This window comes from Pseudonaja textilis, chromosome 1 (genome assembly GCF_049901715.1).
Source record: "Pseudonaja textilis isolate UNSWEBS1 chromosome 1, rPseTex1.2, whole genome shotgun sequence".
NCBI classification, from domain to species: Eukaryota; Metazoa; Chordata; class Lepidosauria; order Squamata; family Elapidae; genus Pseudonaja; species Pseudonaja textilis.
In genome coordinates this window covers 272609088-272627733 of record NC_141990.1, presented here as the reverse complement: position 1 = coordinate 272627733, position 18646 = coordinate 272609088, and positions in this window count along the sequence as shown.

Genomic DNA, 18646 nt, shown 5'->3' with positions numbered 1-18646 from the left:
CAATTATGCGGGTCATCAACCAGACTGTGATAATAATCAAAAAACAACTGGAAACATGTAAACAAGAGCTTTATTATTAAGCTTTTGCAAAAGGGAATTTTGCTCATGGCAGAAGACATGGTTCCCAGGAAGGCTGGGGTTTATATACAGGTTCAAATATACAGTCTCTGCCCCTTTCCTGGGTTCACAATCTATCCAAGCTACATATCTCCCTATGCAACACCTATATTATTGTAGCATAACACCTGTTTCCTTGTCCTTGGAAATTACCCTCATTCTCATGGCATCTTCTTCCTGTTATGGTCCTGTTATGACCATCTGTAATACAATAGATCATTAACCAGTTCCTTTCAGGTCAGGATAACCTAGTATCTCCTACACATATCTTTATACCAAAAAGTACAGGCCCACGTTCTACCCCAAAGCCTGACATTTACTTTAGAACATAACAAGTTACAAAGTACATGTTTATTAGATATAGTTATATAACTGTCCAATAATCATTGCATAGTTCAAATATCAGATAAGTATGGCTTCCCTCCTGTTCTTCATTTCCACAGGTGTAACTCATAATATGTAATTTCTACATATAACACAGACAGAGTGAATGTGGAGTATTTTGGGGGATGGTGGGTGGGGGAGATCTTGGCGGGGCTGTGCTCAGGAGCTGAAAATCCTCTCTGTCGAAATCCAAACCCCTTGCCCATGAGCAAAGAGATACACAAAGTCTGCACCAAGCTTCCCAGGGCCTCCTTGCTTGAGGCAACCCACCCTCCTTACCTTACCGCACTGCCTCTCTGCTTCGATTTCATCACCCTCTCATATCTATGGGCTGGCTGAAAAAGCTGCCTTCCAAAGGAGCACAGCTCCCATCCGTGCACAGAAAGGAACTCCTTTGGTGGGCTACAGGAACAGAGCCAAAATTTTCAGGATTTCACCTCCATTTCTACAGTCTACCAAAGGAGTTCAGCTTCTGTCAGGAGGCAGCTCTTTCAGCCAGATCCTCAAAATGAGAGGAAATCCTCATGACCGGCATCAACAGCTTGCAACCTTCCCTGCCAGCTTCCTCATTGGCTTTCTGGGGAAGCCAGCAGGAGAAGATTGCAAATGGCAATCACAGAATCATTTGTTAACTGGTCCTAAGTGCATACAGGTTGCCAAATATCCAGATCATGGTGGGGATGATGCATCATAATTCCAGACTGTCAGTAAACAAATAAGGACTAGCTGTAGTTTGGAAAATGTTGAATTTGTAAGCAAAGCTTTTTTCCTTTTTGTAAGCAATGCTTTTTCACCCACCCCTTTTCCTAGCTTCAAATGAGTATGGCACATCAGCGAAACACAACATGGCATTTATCCTTCACTAATGTACCTATACTCTGTTGAATAAACACTGAAATCTATGTCACTAATAAAATTATAATACTGCTTTTTTAAAATTTCAAAAAGACAAAGAATTGTGCATAAGTATATTCAAGAGAGTCATGCTGCTTGTTACTAATAATATCAAAAGTAATATCCAGTAAATGCTTGTGTGCCTTATGCATAGAGAACTTCTACCTGGAAGTTGCTATTGTCCTGTCTATTCATAAGGCAATTCCAGGAGAAAAAAAAAGTATTTTCTCAGGTACTCACTGTGAGAAATGGTGAGATTTCCTGCAGTAGAAGAGCAGCTTTCAACAGAGATAATTAGATGATGTTGTGCACTAGTGAGGAATAAGATTGTGGGGTGCAGAAAATTGCGTGATGCGAGGTTTCCAATTATATAGACTACTATGGGTAATTTTTAGTTACTATTTAGCTTAGACAGAATGCAAATTTGTGAAATTATCTCCCCAGATCTTCAGGTGCTGGTTGTAGAAACTGAAAATGCGCTTATAATAGGGATGGCCACACTGCCTAGAAGTCTTAGTTTCAGAATCCATCAAGAACCTGCAAGGCTGATGTGAAGTTTCTGTAATACAAAGGCTTATAGGTGATGTATTTCGATACCCTGTGAGACACATGTTCCAGCCCTTGCTCAATCAATCAGGAGAAACAACCAACTAGGGAGAACAAAGAACAAAGAGGACTAGGGTTTTGCTGAAATAACTCAGCTTTGGATCGTAGATAAAATTGCTCACAGTACCTTTTCATCTTCAGAGATACATTAATCTCTTTGAATTGTTCAGAACTGATTCACAAAGTGGCATAGTGCTTAATGGGCCATTGTGCAGCACTTAATGCCACACTGCCATAGGCACCAAGGAAAACCAGGGTCTGGTCCATTTTCAACCATAGAAGCTCAGTAGGTGGCTTTCCATTACTCTCAACCCAACCTACTTCACAGGGTTGTGGGGGAAATTAGGGGGGCAGTTGCAGTATGCACACCAAGCTATTGAGTTAATTATGGACTATTGTTGTCTAACCAACAAATAACTGTAAGCGTAACCTATAGCATTTCAGATGTTCCAGACCTACATGTATAATAACCTGTAGCATTCCAAATGGATCTTCCCAACATCCCTAGGAGGGAAAATCAGAGGTGCAGGCAGGATGCTAGGAATTCTACCACTGGAAACATTCAAGGAGGAGAAATTGTGATGGCATGAAGAAAAATCAATCAAGCAATTCCTATATGGTGACACTGACATATGAAAGCAGTCTCCAGCTAGAAGCTGCCATTCATAACTCAGCCTATAAACTTATTTAGCCAGTGTCAGTTGCTAAATTGGGAATATAAATCTGACCAAAACTGTTAATTGAAAGCTGATTTTAAAGGGTGGCTTCATTTTGGTTACAAAGACTGGCACCAAAAAGAGTCATCAGTTGTGATTTTAATTTTGCCTGGGAAATTGTGTTATTTTAATTCCAAGCATGTAGATTTTTTGGTGTGGGGGGAACAATATTGTAACCAGGTGACATGTATTAACAATGGTGTAATGGTTGTTGAAAGAAAAAACAAAGGCCATTAAGTGTTAACTCCATTGTTAAACATTTTGTCAGCCATTTTCATATGTGTGTGTGTGTGTGTGTATGTATATGTATATGTATATGTATATGTATATGTATATGTATGTATATGCACAGGTGGGATTCAAATTTCTTGACAACCGGTTCTGTGGGCATGGCCTAATTTGTGGGTGTAGCTGGGTAGGTGTGGCTTGCTAACTGGGGTGAGTTGGTGGTCACATGACTGGCTGGGCTTGGCTTGTATGTAAATATTGTAAAAAATTATGTAAATATTGAATTTTTTATTTTAAAAAATGAGCAACTTTTATCCCAAATCAGGCAAAGCAGATTGAGTTGCTTGCAAAATCACAGATTCACTCATAGATCCTTTCTACAATCTGCTGCCTGAGTCTGCACTGAAAAATAGAAGCTTCAGTCCTAAGGAAGGTTCAGCTCTGCTCTCAAGCCACTTCTCCGGCACCCGCCAACCCCCTCAATACCACCCCTGACTGGGCCTCAGGAAAGCCTCCTGGGTGAAGGCAAAGCAGTACAACAATGATTTAGATTAGCTAGAAAACAAGAAATCCAACAGGAGGAGAGGGGAGAGGACAGCCAGTGACGTGATTTGCCAGTTCTCTGAACTGCACAGAATCATAACAACCGGTTCTATAGAACTAGTCCAAACTGGTAGAATCCCTCTCCTGTGTGTGTGTGTGTGGTATGTATGCATGTATGTATGTATGTATGTATATGTTTTCCAAAATGACTGTTTTTCTTTAGTTTTATCATTTTGCATTTGCTCCTACCCTTAAGAGCCAGGCATTCCTGCAAATATTTGGTTCTGCTTCCAAATGATGTTTTGTCTACAAAAAGATCCCACTTCCAAGGATGACTTCGCTCTTCATATAGTACCAGTAACTGCTGACTTAATTCTCACACGATCCTCTGTCATATAAGGTGAAAAGGCTAAAGGGCTATTTTTCAAACTGGCTTTTTAAAAGGAATTCTCAGGTATCAAGCTCAGGCATTATCCAATGTTGCAAACATTATTGCTGAATTTGGATGTTCTAAATCAGTCTTTCTCAACCTTGATGAATTTAAGACCTGTGGATTTCAACTCAGAATTCTCCAGCCAGCATGCAACCATCATAATGAATTCTTATTTATGGCAACTGTTAGATCACCATTGCTCCCAATCTTTTCATCCCTCAAAGATTTTAAAAATATTTTTAATTCTTATTTTTCTTCAGATCTAAACATAGGGCTTGGCTTTATGGAGTAATCATAAAGCAGCACCAACATTCCTTTAAGATAATGGTGAAGCTCTTAACTCAGGGCCTCAAATGCAGAATACAGGTGATCTGTCAACAGTGGTGAAAATTCCAGATTTCATCCTTTCCTGCCTACTGCATTTTGGACTGGGCAAGGGGAAGGATGCAGAAAGAATTATACAATACCTACTGCATATGTGTGTTTTTATATTCTACGGTTTATATTAAATTGCAAAAAATGGAATCAGCCTTGAGTACTACATGCCTTTTAGATTTGGATAAGACCGCTTGCTCTCTGACTTGCTGTCTACTTTCTTGAAGGCCAGCATGGCAAATAGCATAGCTATGTCTTACCCAACCACCGTGCTGCTTTGTCGGCTTTCAATAGCCCCTCCCTGCCTTTTGCTTAAGGTTTGCATTTTGGAATTTAAATACCAAAGTGCTCCTTAATTAAAGGCTTTATGGGTTTCTTCAGGCTAGCAAACCAATTAGTGTCAGTTTGTCCAAGGAGGAATTGATGCAGAGAAAAAAATGATTTAATATCACAGTTGCAGTGAAACTGATGCAACAAAATTGCAATTTTTTTACAACATAACTTGACTAAGACAGGATGCTGTAAAAGTGCCCTAAAAGAGCTATCTTTTCTGATGTGATGAAATATCCCATTCTAGTTCACATTTAAATGATTTGAATGTAAAGCACTGTAGGAAATTATCACCCACCCCCTCCTAGAAAAATGAAATATCCTAGGAAATATTAAAAAGGCAGAATATTTCCCCTAAAAAGGGTAGAAACTCAGAAGCAGAAACTCACCTCAGAAGCAGAAACTCACCTCCCCGCACCTTTGCTAATGGGCCATTACTCTGACCTAGGCCAGCTTATTTTACATAACAAAGATCTCCAGGTAGCCCAAAGCCCTTTCATCATCCAGCAAGGCTCAACCAAGCCTGGAATTCAGGACTGCCTACAGAGTTGCCCCTGCATGGCCCCATGGGAGTCTGACAACCAATCAGAATGCAAGCTCAAATTCAAATCCCAACAGAGAGTATAAAACCCAGGCACACTCAGTATATTAGCCCTCCCTTCTTTTCTTTTTTCTTCATATTGAAGCATGTGACCCTCCCTTCTTTGGAGCTCCAAGCCTCCAATGGTCCCGTCCACCATTAAACCATCTTTCCAAACAGCCTCCATGTTTTCAGTGTCTTTTTCCCCGCTTGGAACTGAACCCAGGAGGATAATTCTTCCAACAGCACAACAACTAAGAGTTTCAAAAACAAGATGTTGCTAATGTGCTCCAACGGTGTAACTATAATTGATACCATATTGATCTGCTTGCTTTTTGAACTATCTCTTGGTGAAATAATAAACTCAAGCCTAGCATCCTATCTTCTTTTTAGCTGGTGTATCAGAATTGGATTTCCCTCTCATCTGTTAATTTCTGGAGTCACCTTTGTTCTAGAAGAGGCCAACTCAGATATTGGAAACCACAAGGCCTAGTTACAGTTCATGACTAGAGGATGAGTCTGCAGGCTGTGGGGAGGTAGTTTTTCCTTTGACCCAAGTTTAAAATGCATTTCTCATGATAGATGTGCAATTGTTTATCACTGGGGATGATCCTTCCTTTTGTTACACATGAGATAGAGCACTATTGCTCATGTAAGACGAGAAAACCTCTTTTCCTTTGGAGATTTCATAGCGGGTCACCTGCGCCTTATAACTGCATTCTTTCAGTCTTTGCTCTAACACAAGGCTGTCTTTGGAATTTGGCTCAGGTTTTTGTTCTTGCATTAGATTTTGATCTGCTGGAATATTTGAAAAAGAAGAGGGAGGAAGACTCTGCTGAATAACTAAGACTCTGCTGAATAACTAAAGGTGGTAGGTGGTAACCATTCATCTCTTAGCAGGACAATTAGCAGATCACCTTATGTAGCTGAATTATAAAGTAAAATCATCATCATGCTGCCAAAAGGCAACAAGAAGCCTCTTTCATATTGTCATTAGAAAAAACTAAATGAATATGAATCAAGTAGGACTTGTAGTTAATTTGAATCAGAATTAGAATAGAGTTGGAAGGGACCTTGGAGGTCTTCTAGTCCAGCCCGATGCTCAAGCAAGAGATCCTATACCAGTGGTTGCCAACCAGTGAGCCGGGTAGTCCACGAGAAAATTTTGGTGGTCCATAGAGAAATGTCACCCTCAAAGCACCTCCCAAAGCAACTAATCCAGGCTGTGCAGGAACACAAGGCTGCACCGCCCACATGGCCCGCGGAAACACAAGGCTTGTGTTGCTTGCATTGCGAATAACACAAGGTAGTGAGGGGAGGGGGGAAAGGGTGAGGGGAGGAACTTGCCCCATTCACCCCACGTGCCTTGCCTGGCCACCTGGCTGCTTCTTTCCGCTTCTTTCTTCTTCTGCTTTTGGCTGCACGCAAGGAAAGCAGCAAAAGTCTGTCTTTCTCTCCCCCAAACTCCACCAGAAATGAGTCTTTGGGACCCCACAAGGCATCTTGCTTCAAGAGGCTATGCTGGCACTAGTCTCACAAAGACTCATCTGGTGGAGTTTGAGGGAGAGAAATAAAGACTTTTGCTGCTTCTGCTGCTTTCCTTGCATGAAGCCAAAAGTCTCTCTCTCTTTCTCTCTCTTTCTCTCCCCCTGAATTAGGAGCTGAAAAGCAGATTAGGAATGTGGCTGACTTGGAGGGTGTGGGGTGTGTGTGAAGGACCTCTGTGTGTGAGAGAGGGGGGGAGGGAGGGAGAGGGGGAGAGAAAGAGAGAGAGAGTGAACATCACCGCCAGCTCTCCGAGGTTAGATTGGATCTCTTTCTCTTCCTCTCCTGCCAACGTCAGCAAGCCACTGTCAGTCAAAATTCATATTAGTGTTCCGCAGGATTTAAAATTATGAATTTGGTGGTCCCTGGGGTCTGAAGGGTTGGCAACCCCCATCCTATACCATTTCAGACAAGTAACTGTCCAGTGTCTTCTTAAAAAATCTCAGATGATGAAGCACCCAGAAAAGGCAAGCTGTTCTACCAGTTAATATTTTAGTAGGGTTCAGGAATGTAGGGGATTAACAGTTATTTTGAAACAAACTGGTCTAGTTTTAACAGTTTCTATCAGGCTTGAAGTGAATCAAGATTCTCTTAAGGAAACCTGGTATCAATCACAAGGAATGGCTGTCGGGACATGGAAGAGGTGCGTGATGTGGCTTGTGCATTTGCACCCATTGGTTCTTTGGGCAACTTTAACTCATTCCTTCAAGGCACACTGGCCAACTGTTCAGTTATAAAGAGCAAATAGCATTGGAGTGCATGATTTATAACACTCTCCCCAAAGGAATTGGACTACAGTTCCAATCCTGGGCCAGTAGGACCAGTGATAAGTAGAACATATGGAAACTGTAGTCCAACATATAAGAAAGACAGCAAATAGGGGAAAACTGGTTTCATTGTATAGCTTTCTGTGGTTATGTAATGTAGGTAACCCACATATTATAACTGTTCATTCAGTGACCATTCAAACTTACAGCGGCACTGAAAAAAACACATGATTGGATTTCACACTTACAACCACTGCAGCATCCCCATGGTCACGTGATCATAATTAAGACACTTTGACTCATATTGTTCTGACCCAAACCCTTTTCCAATAAAACAAACACGAACCAAAGGGAACAGAAACCTTTTAATGATTCTTACGAATCCCCAGTTAAAAGGCTGCTCCAAACTAATTAACTTTGATAAGCACAAGCCTCACCAAAACAGTGCGAGGCTGCCAAGAATAACAGATAAGAAATATTTTACAACACAAGAGTCTTCAAATACCAACTTAAGATACCGCAATGTCCACGAGGCTGGAATTTCAAAACGTTTTTGCTTCCTACAAAGAATGTCTGATTCACAGCTGCTTTTTATCTTCTTGAAGGAGAGGCCATTACCTTGCAGCCTTACTCCCAAGTCGCCTGTGTTGCTGCAGCTGCTCTTTCTTATGAGCAACCCTGTGCACACACGCACTTGGCACAGGCTCCTCGGGAACCTCCTCATCACTGCTGCCAGCCCCCACAATCTCTGAAGGCAGCAGTCCGCTCCCAAATGGTCCTGGCCTCTCATCTGAGTCTTCACTCTCCTCAGCCATCTGCACCTGCTGCCGGCTAACCACAACACATATTTTTGAAAATTGCAATGTCTCGGGGTCATGTGATCATCTTTTGTGCCCTTCTTACAAGAAAATTCAATGACACCAGATTCATTTAACAACCATGTTATTAATTAATGACATTGAACAACTGTAGCAAGAAAGATTGTAAATGGGGCAAAATTCACTTAACAACTGTCTAATCTGCTTTCCAGTTCCATTCTCCTGTGCAGGGCAATAAAAGAAGACCCAGCCGATCAGCTGGGACTCAGGAGGTGGAGAATAGATGGGGCCAGGGCTAGTCAGAAGTGGTATTTGGCGGTTCTCCGATCTACTCAAAATTTCCACTACCAGTTGTCTAGAACCTGTCAGAACCTGCTGAATACCACCTCTGGCCATAATCCCTCCAACCCCAGAACTGCCTCAGCAATTCTGTGCTTTCCCAAGCAGACTTTGAAACAGGTGGTGTCACTGAAAAATGAATAAACCTATAGCTCAGCGATTATAAGGAATTTAATCAAGAGCAGTTGCAGCAGTCGCTTGTCATTTTTTGTCTGGGCTCATCAAAAGATGTTAAGAAAATATGGCAGTTTTCTCCTTGACCCAACTGCTTCTATCAGCTGCTAAAAAAACCTGTGTGTTTTGAACTTCTGAGGCCTGTACAACCACATAATCACCTGAATTGCCTCCAATATTTCAGGGGAAAGCCTCAAATGGGGCCACACCAGGGGTGGATTTCTACTGGTTCTGTCCACCTCTGTAGAACCGGTAGCTCTGAAGAACAGCAGACATAGAACCGGTTCTATGTCTGTTGATGTTTTTGCCCATCTGCCCACCTAGGCTCTTACCTGACCTTTATTTCCTGATTTTTCAACTTCAGCTATAGAACAAGGCACAGCTGCAGTTAAAAAAACAGGAAAAGAGGGCTGTTTCAAAGACTGCTTCTCTGCACAGTGTGCTGATGACGATTTACAGGAGCAGTGCAGGGAAGCACATCATAAATCACTAAACCTCATAAATCACTGAACCGATAGTTAACCCTGTCCTATCCCACCCCTGGGCCACACATTTGTTTTCAAGGACAAAGAAGGGATTTCTGGATGATGGACTGCAGGGCCACTATTTCTGCATCTGGGAACATGAAGAAGACAAAGAATGTCACTCTGTAAATGTCAACAAGTTAAGTTTGCTGTTAAATATAAAGTTGTTATGCAACTTTATATTTATCCATTAATCGAACATGGTAAACTTTGCTAATCTCAAATTTCTGCACTTTAAGAAAAAGAAAAGCCACAACACTTCATTTGTCAAACAACATTTATTCAATAAAAACATTTCCCATATTTCTGGAAAGGTTCACCCACTGCTTAGCTATGTCAGTCAACAATCACATTTAAACACTGGAAAACAGAAACTTACCAGCATCCTATTTTTCTAAAGATAAAAGCATCACATCAGGTTAATGCAGGCTCTTCAATTCAATGTAACCTTGTAGCTTAAAATTGATTTTATAGTAGTTGCTTCTCCTCGGGAAGCTATAGTTTATGAACAGTAGGACAGGGAATAGAGGTCAAGATCTTGAACATAATCATTCGGTAGCTGTGTCCCAGCTACGGTATTCCAGAAAGTTTATAACAACTTAAAATGATACAGTTTTATAATGGAGTGGTGCAGAAATCAAGGGTGAACACATACATCACAAGCATCAGGAATCTTGTAGGCAATATCTTATCCTATGTCCTTAATTCTCACCTGCTGCTGATCTTATTTTTATATTCTATTATTGAATCTCTGGGACAAAGGGCTGAATATAATTTTCTTTTCCAAAAATATGTTTCACCTGGAACTTAACGGAGCCTGTTAGACAGTCGAAAGGCATGTCTACAATCATGTCTACAAATGAGGAATACTGCCAGGATCCTGGCAGGAGAGAAGCAAAGAAGAAGGCATTTTTAACCAATAATATGGAATTAATGTATAACATCTCCAGACTGAAACTCACAGCACTTCTCTGAGAGCAAGACCAGCTTCACACCCAAGAAATTTTTTACACCAGAGTTCCTTTTCTCCCTTTCTGAAACTGTGATATTAGAACCATTTTATAGACTTCTAGAGAAGCCACGGGAAGCATTTCAAAATTCTCTGCACTTAGAGTAAAATCAAACGTGAAGGAAGATGATTGCTATATTGTTTGCTATATTCCAAGGCCCCTTTGATATTCTCCAACAGTCTAATTAATGAAGCAACTTGGCTAGTTCAAGCATTCTATACAACGCCAATCCTTAATGTATTGTTTGAAGTGCAAAAGATGGGAATTATGGTTAGGATTGCAATAAACTGCTTGAGCCTCTTCCTGTCACAGAAATATGCTCTGGGAAATGTTGCCCTAGCTGAATAGACAATTTCAGGACATTCACTGGTGGACTTCCCTGCAGAAGGTGGGCTGATTTGAATCAGGAAGGTCCAGTCAAATGCAGAAGGCTAGCATCAAGGAGGGATATGGTTTGCTGTAACCAGACTTGCTTTATCAGTTTTTAACCAAACTTTAATAAATAACTTATCATTTCTAATAAATCATACAATATAGAGCTTGTAGAGTAAGCGCCTCTCTTAAACCAATTTCTCCACTCCCCCCCACACCCTTGCAGATACTTCTTCTCAGGACTGTTTTTGGGGAGGTGGGAAGACAGGGCAATGCAGACAACAGTGCAAAGGGGGCAAAATCATGTCACACACATTATTAAAGCCAGGATCTTCCTTTAGGGGAATTGGTCATTTGAAGGTCTTTTTTAAACTGCCCAAGACTGCGCCAAAACCTATGTGAGCCTCACAAAATGCATTCGTTTGCAAGTCTTGAAAAAGTCTAGCTCAGTATGTTTTTCAAACTTGGCAACTTTAGTGTCTCCCAGAAATGCTGGCACTGCTTTTTTGGAATGCACATCTCTTTACATCGATATCAAAGCCACCCACAAAGTAAACATAAAACATATCTGATCAATCATATGATATAGCCAAGAACGATACTAAACTGTCTGTCCCCTGTGCATGTACCCAACCATCAATTTGCTCTGAAGAGATGCCAGGCGAGGAACATCTATTCACGTTTAATAGTATTGCTTCCCTCATTAAATTGGGAAGTTTAATTATAAATCACAAGCACAAGACCTGGGAGAATTAAGAGAATTAATAAAGAAATAAAGAGAATTAAGTCTTATGGGAAAAAGTTAATGAACTATACTCCTACATTTGCCCTGCCCACTGCTATCCATTCCCACTGTTCTGTCACAGTTCTTCAAAGCCCCAATCCCAGACTAACCTCAGCCATTTTATCACTAAGTGGATTATATCTTCCTAACTGTCCCAATTATGATAAATACAGTGTAAATCAGGGGTCTCCAACCTTGGTGACTTTAAGTCTAGTGGACTTCAACTCCCAGAATTCTGGGAGTTGAAGTCCATTAGGCTTAAAGTTGCCAAGGTTGGAGGCCCCTAGTGTAAATGACCCCTACTAGAATAGGGTCTAAAACTTTTTCTATTCCTCTTACCACCCATCCACCCAAAACAAAACCAGTTACTTGCCAAATGCTGACAGAATTAAACAGTCATCCTGAACCAGGTTTTATTGCTCTGATTCTGACTTTGGGAGTCTGGGTATGCTAACCACTAGAATGGAGATTTTTGATCTTGGAGTACAATCTCTCTTCATTTACTAGGTGACCTTGGTGAAGTTCCCTTCTGATTAACATAATCCATGCAGTCTTGTGTTCTCTTTTCAGACAGGAAGGATTGCCTTTCCTAATATTTACCTTTACCTCTCTTACCCATTTACCTCGTGCCAATCCTCCCTAAGAGAATTCTGCAACTTCATAACTCCCAGTTACTATAACCACAAGCAAGACTGTGGAATTACAGTCTTGAAAATCTGGACTGGACTGCAAGAGCTGTAAAATTTCTTAACACGGTACTGGGATACGGCGTAAGGGATAAAGTGTCAATGTGATGATGAATTGTATCCTCCCAATTTTGAATTTACCAAGTCTGAGACATTACAAGGAAACTCATTTTGCTATAGTAGATAAAGTCACCCTGGACTCATAAATGTGACATGATGATGGGTGTTTGTTCCTTCTTACGAATTGGTTCTCTATCAACATCAAGAAAACAGGGAGCAATATTATTCCATGTGGCCAAAATATAATGCTATATTATAGACTGAACTTTCCCCACTTCATATCTAACAGACATTCATTTTTTTCTTCCTATTTATCTTTTTCCCCTTTAGTTTACTACTTGTATCTCTTGAAGCAAATAAAAAATATTTCAAGCCAAAGGGTACTTGGCTAGCTTTTGTTATGTGTTATTTTCAAGTAAAGTTTAGTTATCCAGGTCTATTGTTTAATGACTTTTAAAAGTATCATTATAAGAAGAGAAACGTTTCAAAGCTATATTAATCAAGAGACTACTGCATTGCAGGCTCCAGGATTAGTTGCCTATCAGATGTCTAGTAGAAAGCTCAGTGATCAAATATGTTCAGGGCTCCCTCAATATTTTGAATGGATCCATCTCCTTGCTAGGCCCCTAATCTCTGTGATACCTTCTCTGTTAAGTTACTTAATTACTTAAATAATTAAATTTAGAGGCTGTCCAACTCCTAGCAATTCTGGATGGCTTACATTTAAAAAAAATTGCGAGAAGAATCATAGACTTCCAGAGGGGAAAACACATCCATAGCATCCCAAAGAAGCAGCTGGCAGGGTTATCACTCATCCTAACACAAGGCTAGGGAGAATAGCCAGGAATTTAGAATATTGTCAGAATGGGAGTCATACAGACCTCTGGGGGATGTTATTCCAGGGGGCAGGTGCCACGATAGAGAAACTCTATTATTGTTGTTATAATCTCACCCCAGATTCAAAACCATGGCCTGACAATGGGCATTTATTCTCTCTTATGAATTGACATCTTACATAGTCAAATGCAAAATAATAAGAAAACAGACCAAATTAATACAGGCCAGAAATATCGCTAACCATTTTCCAGCACAAAAAGTCACAGGGATAGCTAAACCATAATTCAGGAGAATGAAAAGGAAAACAAATGGGGCCTTCAAAGCAAAGGCCGGGATCCCAAACTCAATTTTTTCCCCTCAAAGGACCTCTTCACTTGTATTTGTTAATGCCATTGCTTTGGCAACAAGACAAAATGAGACGAGTCTGTCTTGCTGATTTAAAAGTTAGGCAGGCTGGAATGGGAGCACAAAGTTCTTCAACGTTCCAAAAATTTTAAGTGAAAGGTTTCTAAAGGTTAAACAACAACCGCTTGCATACTGTCAGTGGTACAAGAACCAACTGTCTGGCTTGCATCAAGATGTAGGGAGTGACATGCTACGCTTGCTGAAGACTGAACTACCTTTAAAGGCAATCCTATGTAACAGAAATTGCAACTGGCAAGTCTGGAGATTATTCTAAATGAGAGGAGATTAAACCTTCCGGGATTGGTTCCAAGTAACATAAGTTACAAGCTGGTGAAAACTATTATTGTTCATTCTGGGAGTTGAGGTCCACAAGTCTTAACGTTGCCAAGTTTGGAGACCTCTTGTTAAGTTTGGGCAATGAGAGGCTGAACCAGAGCATAGTGCAACAAATACTTTATTAAAGCAATAAAGGACTGACCGTGCTTGCCAAGCCTGGAACTGGCTCGCAGAGATCAGCAACTGGTTGGACCCCGCAGCCTGCTTTTATAGCTGGCTGCTGGGGAGAACCAACCAATGAGCGAGGGGGGAAAACCGCCCCCGCAATGTGAACGGACCAGAGTGGGAACTCCTAGAGTTCCAGGGACATAACACCCCTTCCCCCCAGATGCGAACATGCATAGTCTTTGAGGTAGGCAGGAGGTTTATACTGGCGCCCGGAACGGTGCAGCTCCGGTGGGTTGTCTGTCAGTTCAGACCCTGTAGGGGAAGGCAGAATTGGTAGAGTGTCACTAACGTGCCCCTCGGTTCGGGTTGGCCCGGGACTCGTAGGGCTGGTCACTGGGGACGTGCTCCCGTCGACTGGTTCGGACTGGTCAGCCATCTGGACGCCGCTGTCCGTGTTCGGATTCCCCGGAACGGCTGCTGGTGTGAGCAGGTCACTGGGATTGATGCTGATGTGGGGTTGATGCTGAGGCCTCGCTCCGGGTTGTAATTCTGGGTCACTGCTGATGAGGGTGCTGTGACGCCTTCACAGCTGGTCCAGGTGCCTTCTCCATATTCGGCCGTCCTCCAGTCTGACTCGATATGACCTGGGTCCGGTGATGGCCACGATCTCGCCCGGGATCCACAGAGGGTCTCCAGCGAAGTTCCTCGCGAATACTGGTTCCTGTAAGATAAAATGTCTAACCCCCGATGTGGAAGCGAGGGGAGAGTCAGGGCAGTAATGTGGGTGAAGTCTGTCCAATACAGTCCTCAGGCGCCTGCCCATAAGGAGCTCAGCTGGGGACTTATTGGTGACTGAGCATGGAGTTGAGTGCTGGCTCATCAGGAAACGCGAGAGTTTATGGTGCCAGTCATCCTTGCTGAACCTAGTCAGGGCTTCTTTAGTGGTCCTGACGGCTCTTTCAGCCAATCCGTTACTGGCAGGATGAAATGGGGCTGTGAAAATGTGGCGGATGCCCAGGTTGGCAGCGAAACGGCTGAACTCGGCTGATGCGAACTGTGGGCCATTGTCGGAAACAATGGAGTCAGGCAGCCCATGTGTTACAAACAGGCGAGTTAACACCTTGGTAATTGCTAGTGTGGTGGTCGTGGATAGCTGTGCCACGTCAATCCATTTAGAGTAGGAGTCCACGACCACTAGGAACATTTTCCCATGCAATGGGCCGGCTAGGTCGATGTGAATTCTGGACCACGGAGCGCTGGCGCTTTCCCACTTAGTAGGGGTGGCAATAGGAGGTGCTGGACGGGATTCCTGGCAGGGGTTGCAGGAGCTTACCCATCTGACGATGTCCTCGTCGAGGCCCGGCCACCATACGTAGCTGCGTGCTAACGCCTTCATTCTGACGATGCCAGGGTGCCCCTCGTGCAACGCCTCCAGAACTCGGGTACGCAGTGAGGTCGGGATGACCACTCGAGTGCCCCACAGCAGACAGCCCTGCAAACTGGATAATTCCTGCAGGCGGGTCTTGAAAGGTGTAAATTTGTTTTCAACATCACCGCCCGGCCACCCCTCCTCACCCAGTCCAGTACCTGGGCGATTGTTTTGTCTGCCTTGGTTTTAGCAGCAATGTCAAGGGCAGTGATGGGGAGGTCCAATTGGGTGACCTCAAAAATAGCGTGGACTGGAGCTGGATCTTCAGCTGGAGCCGGCAAGGGGCAGCGGCTGAGAGCGTCAGCGTGGGACAATGTTTTACCTGGGCGGTGTATGAGTCTATACGAGTATGCCGCTAGGAAAAGGGTCCATCTCGTCATTCTAGGAGAAAGGACTTGAGGGGTCTGTTTGTCCCCAGCTAGTAGACCCAGGAGAGGCTTGTGATTGGTGACCAGCTCGAAAAAGTGGCCAAAGAGAAATTCGTGAAATTTCTTCACTGCTGCAACAGCTGCTAGAGCTTCCTTATCGATCTGGCTATAATTTCGCTCTGTGGCAGAGAGCGTCCTGGAGAAAAAAGCGATGGGAGCCTCGGAGCCATTGGGGAGCCTGTGGCTTAATACTGCCCCAATTCCAAAAGGGGAGGCGTCTGCTGCTAGCACTAATGGAAGGTTGGGGTCGAACTGAATAAGTACCGCCTCTGACGTGAGTAGTGATTTGACGGCGCGAAAAGCGCAGTCTTCTTTGTGACCCCAGTGCCAAGGCGATTTTTTATCCAACAGTCTGTGTAGGGGTTCTGCCACCGATGCTTTATGGGGCAGGAAGGACGCGTAAAAGTTCAATAGCCCCAAGAAGGCCTGCAGTTCAGTTTTGGAGGTTGGAGTGGGTGCCTCGTGAATTGCCTTAACCTTGGACTCCAGGGGGTGAATGCCTGAGGCGTCAATTTTATAACCCAGAAAGTCCACCTGTCTAGTGGCAATGGCACATTTTTCTTTTTTTAACTTGAGGCCATGCTGTCTGAACCTCTCTAATACTGCTCGAACTCTCTGGAAGAGTTGGGGTCTGTCCCTGGCCGAGACTAAGATGTCGTCAAAGTAGGGTACTACACCAGGGAGGCCCTGCAAAATCCGCTCCATGAGGGATTGAAAAATGCCTGGGGCAACACTTACGCCAAATTGGAGACGCTTGCACCAGAAAGCACCCCTGTGGGTGACAATGGTCTGGAGTTCCGCTGTTTGGTTGTCAACAGGGAACTGTTGATACGCTTGAGACATGTCCAATTTGGCAAAAATGCTGCCAGGTTCAAAAGTGTGTAATAAATGCTGAATGACGGGCACTGGGTAAGAGCTCACTTGTAGAAACTTATTAATTGTGGTCTTGTAGTCCGAGCAAATTCTCAGGCTACCGTCTTTTTTGAGGGGTGTGACAATGGGCGTCTCCCATTTGTCGAAATCTGTTGGCTCAATGACCCCTTGTTTTAATAGTTTATCCAATTCTGCATCTAGTTTTGGCCGAATAGCGAATGGGACTCTACGCGGTTTTAGCCTGATTGGGACTGCCTGGGGGTCGACTGAGAATGAGATAGGGGTACCGTTATAACACCCCAGCTCATCGCTGAATACATCTGAGTAATCAGCGAATAAGGAGTCAGTGTCAGAGGTTGAGACAGCATGGACTCCTGTTAACCCTAGGCCGAGATGGGGAAACCAATCGAGCCCCAAGAGTGTGGGGAGATTGCCGTTAACTACCACTAGAGGTAGGTGACCTTTGAAAGCTTTAAAATTGACAAGGAACTTGCCTCTGCCGATTACAGGAATGGCCTTCCCCTGGTAGTCCTTCAGGCTAAACTGGCACTTCTGGAGCCGGCTTGTTGATAGGCCGGGCTGTAGCCTCTTGAGGGTGCTCCACGAGATAATTGAGAGCGCTGACCCTGTGTCAACCTCCATGCGGCACGGTTTACCTTCTAACAAAACGGAGAGAGAGATTTTACTAATGGTATGGCAAGTGTGCTTGGCATGGTGGTGAGTGCGACAGTTCAATACTTGCCTCTGAGGTCCAGAGTGTGAGAAGGGGGGGGTGCCTTTGTGCTGAGTTTTGAGAGGCTTGGCAGACTCTCGCGATGTGCCCCCTTTTGTGGCAGGTGTTGCAGGTGGCTCCTTTGAATTTGCAGGCGGCCCTCGGATGAGATCCACCACAGGATAGGCACAGGGTGATGTGCTTGGGTGGACCGATGTTTTCTTGCTTGGCTCCTACCTGCGGATGCCTGGCGTTGGTGAGGCGGTGGATGTCGTTTTCATCACTGGGGATTTCCTCTGCTACCACCTCCTTGGAGTGGACTGGAACTGTTGTTAGCTTGGACGTTGGACCGTGGATTTCGGTGGCAGAGTGTGCTGCCAGTTCTGCTGCCAGGGCCTCCTCGACGGCTTGTGCGAGGTTGAGGTCCTTCTTAGCGAGTAGGCGCCTTTGGAGGTGGAGATCCTTGACCCCGCATACTAGTTGATCGAGGAGCATGTCCTCCAGGTAGGTTCCAAACCCACAATGGAGTGCTGCTGTCCTGAGGGCAGCCATGTACTGGTTGATGGTCTCTTTGTCTGATTGCTTCCTCATACGGAAGGTGAATCGCCTGGCAATCTGTGAAGGTCTGGGAGAATAGTGGTTAGTAAGGATTTCTAACAGTTCAGACCATGGAACGTTTTTTAACTCACGTGGAGCCACGAGAGCTGTGGCAGTGTCAAAGACGATGGCTCCACAGTAGATCAGGAAATATGATTTTTTCCAGTGCTCCCCAGCATCAGCCAGCCCAATTGCGTCGATGTAATGGTTAAAGCGGTTCTTGTATGATTCCCACTTCTCCTCATCCGGTTTGAACGCTGGGAAGACTGGATTGGAATTCATAGTGAAGGAATCGGTTGTACAATCTGTGGACAAAATCTCTCTGGGGCAGCAGCAAAGGTTTCTAGTGCCTGTGGCAGGCAAGTGATTTCAGCTCTGGAGAGGCTTTTTCGCAATCCTCTCTCTCTCTCTGGGCTAAGCATGAGGTTAGGCTGTCAGCCGTTGGCAGCGTTTTGAAATTCGCGCCTGCGTGGACGTCAGTGACTTGACTTACAGCACCGCGCTGTACCTTTTAGGTTTGAAATTCAAATGACAGCCGTTTGAATTTCGCGCCTAAAACAATGAGCGGCTGCGGCTCGCAGCGCTTCACTTTTCCTGTAGCTGGGCTAACAAGCGGCTACAGATGCTTCTCACTTT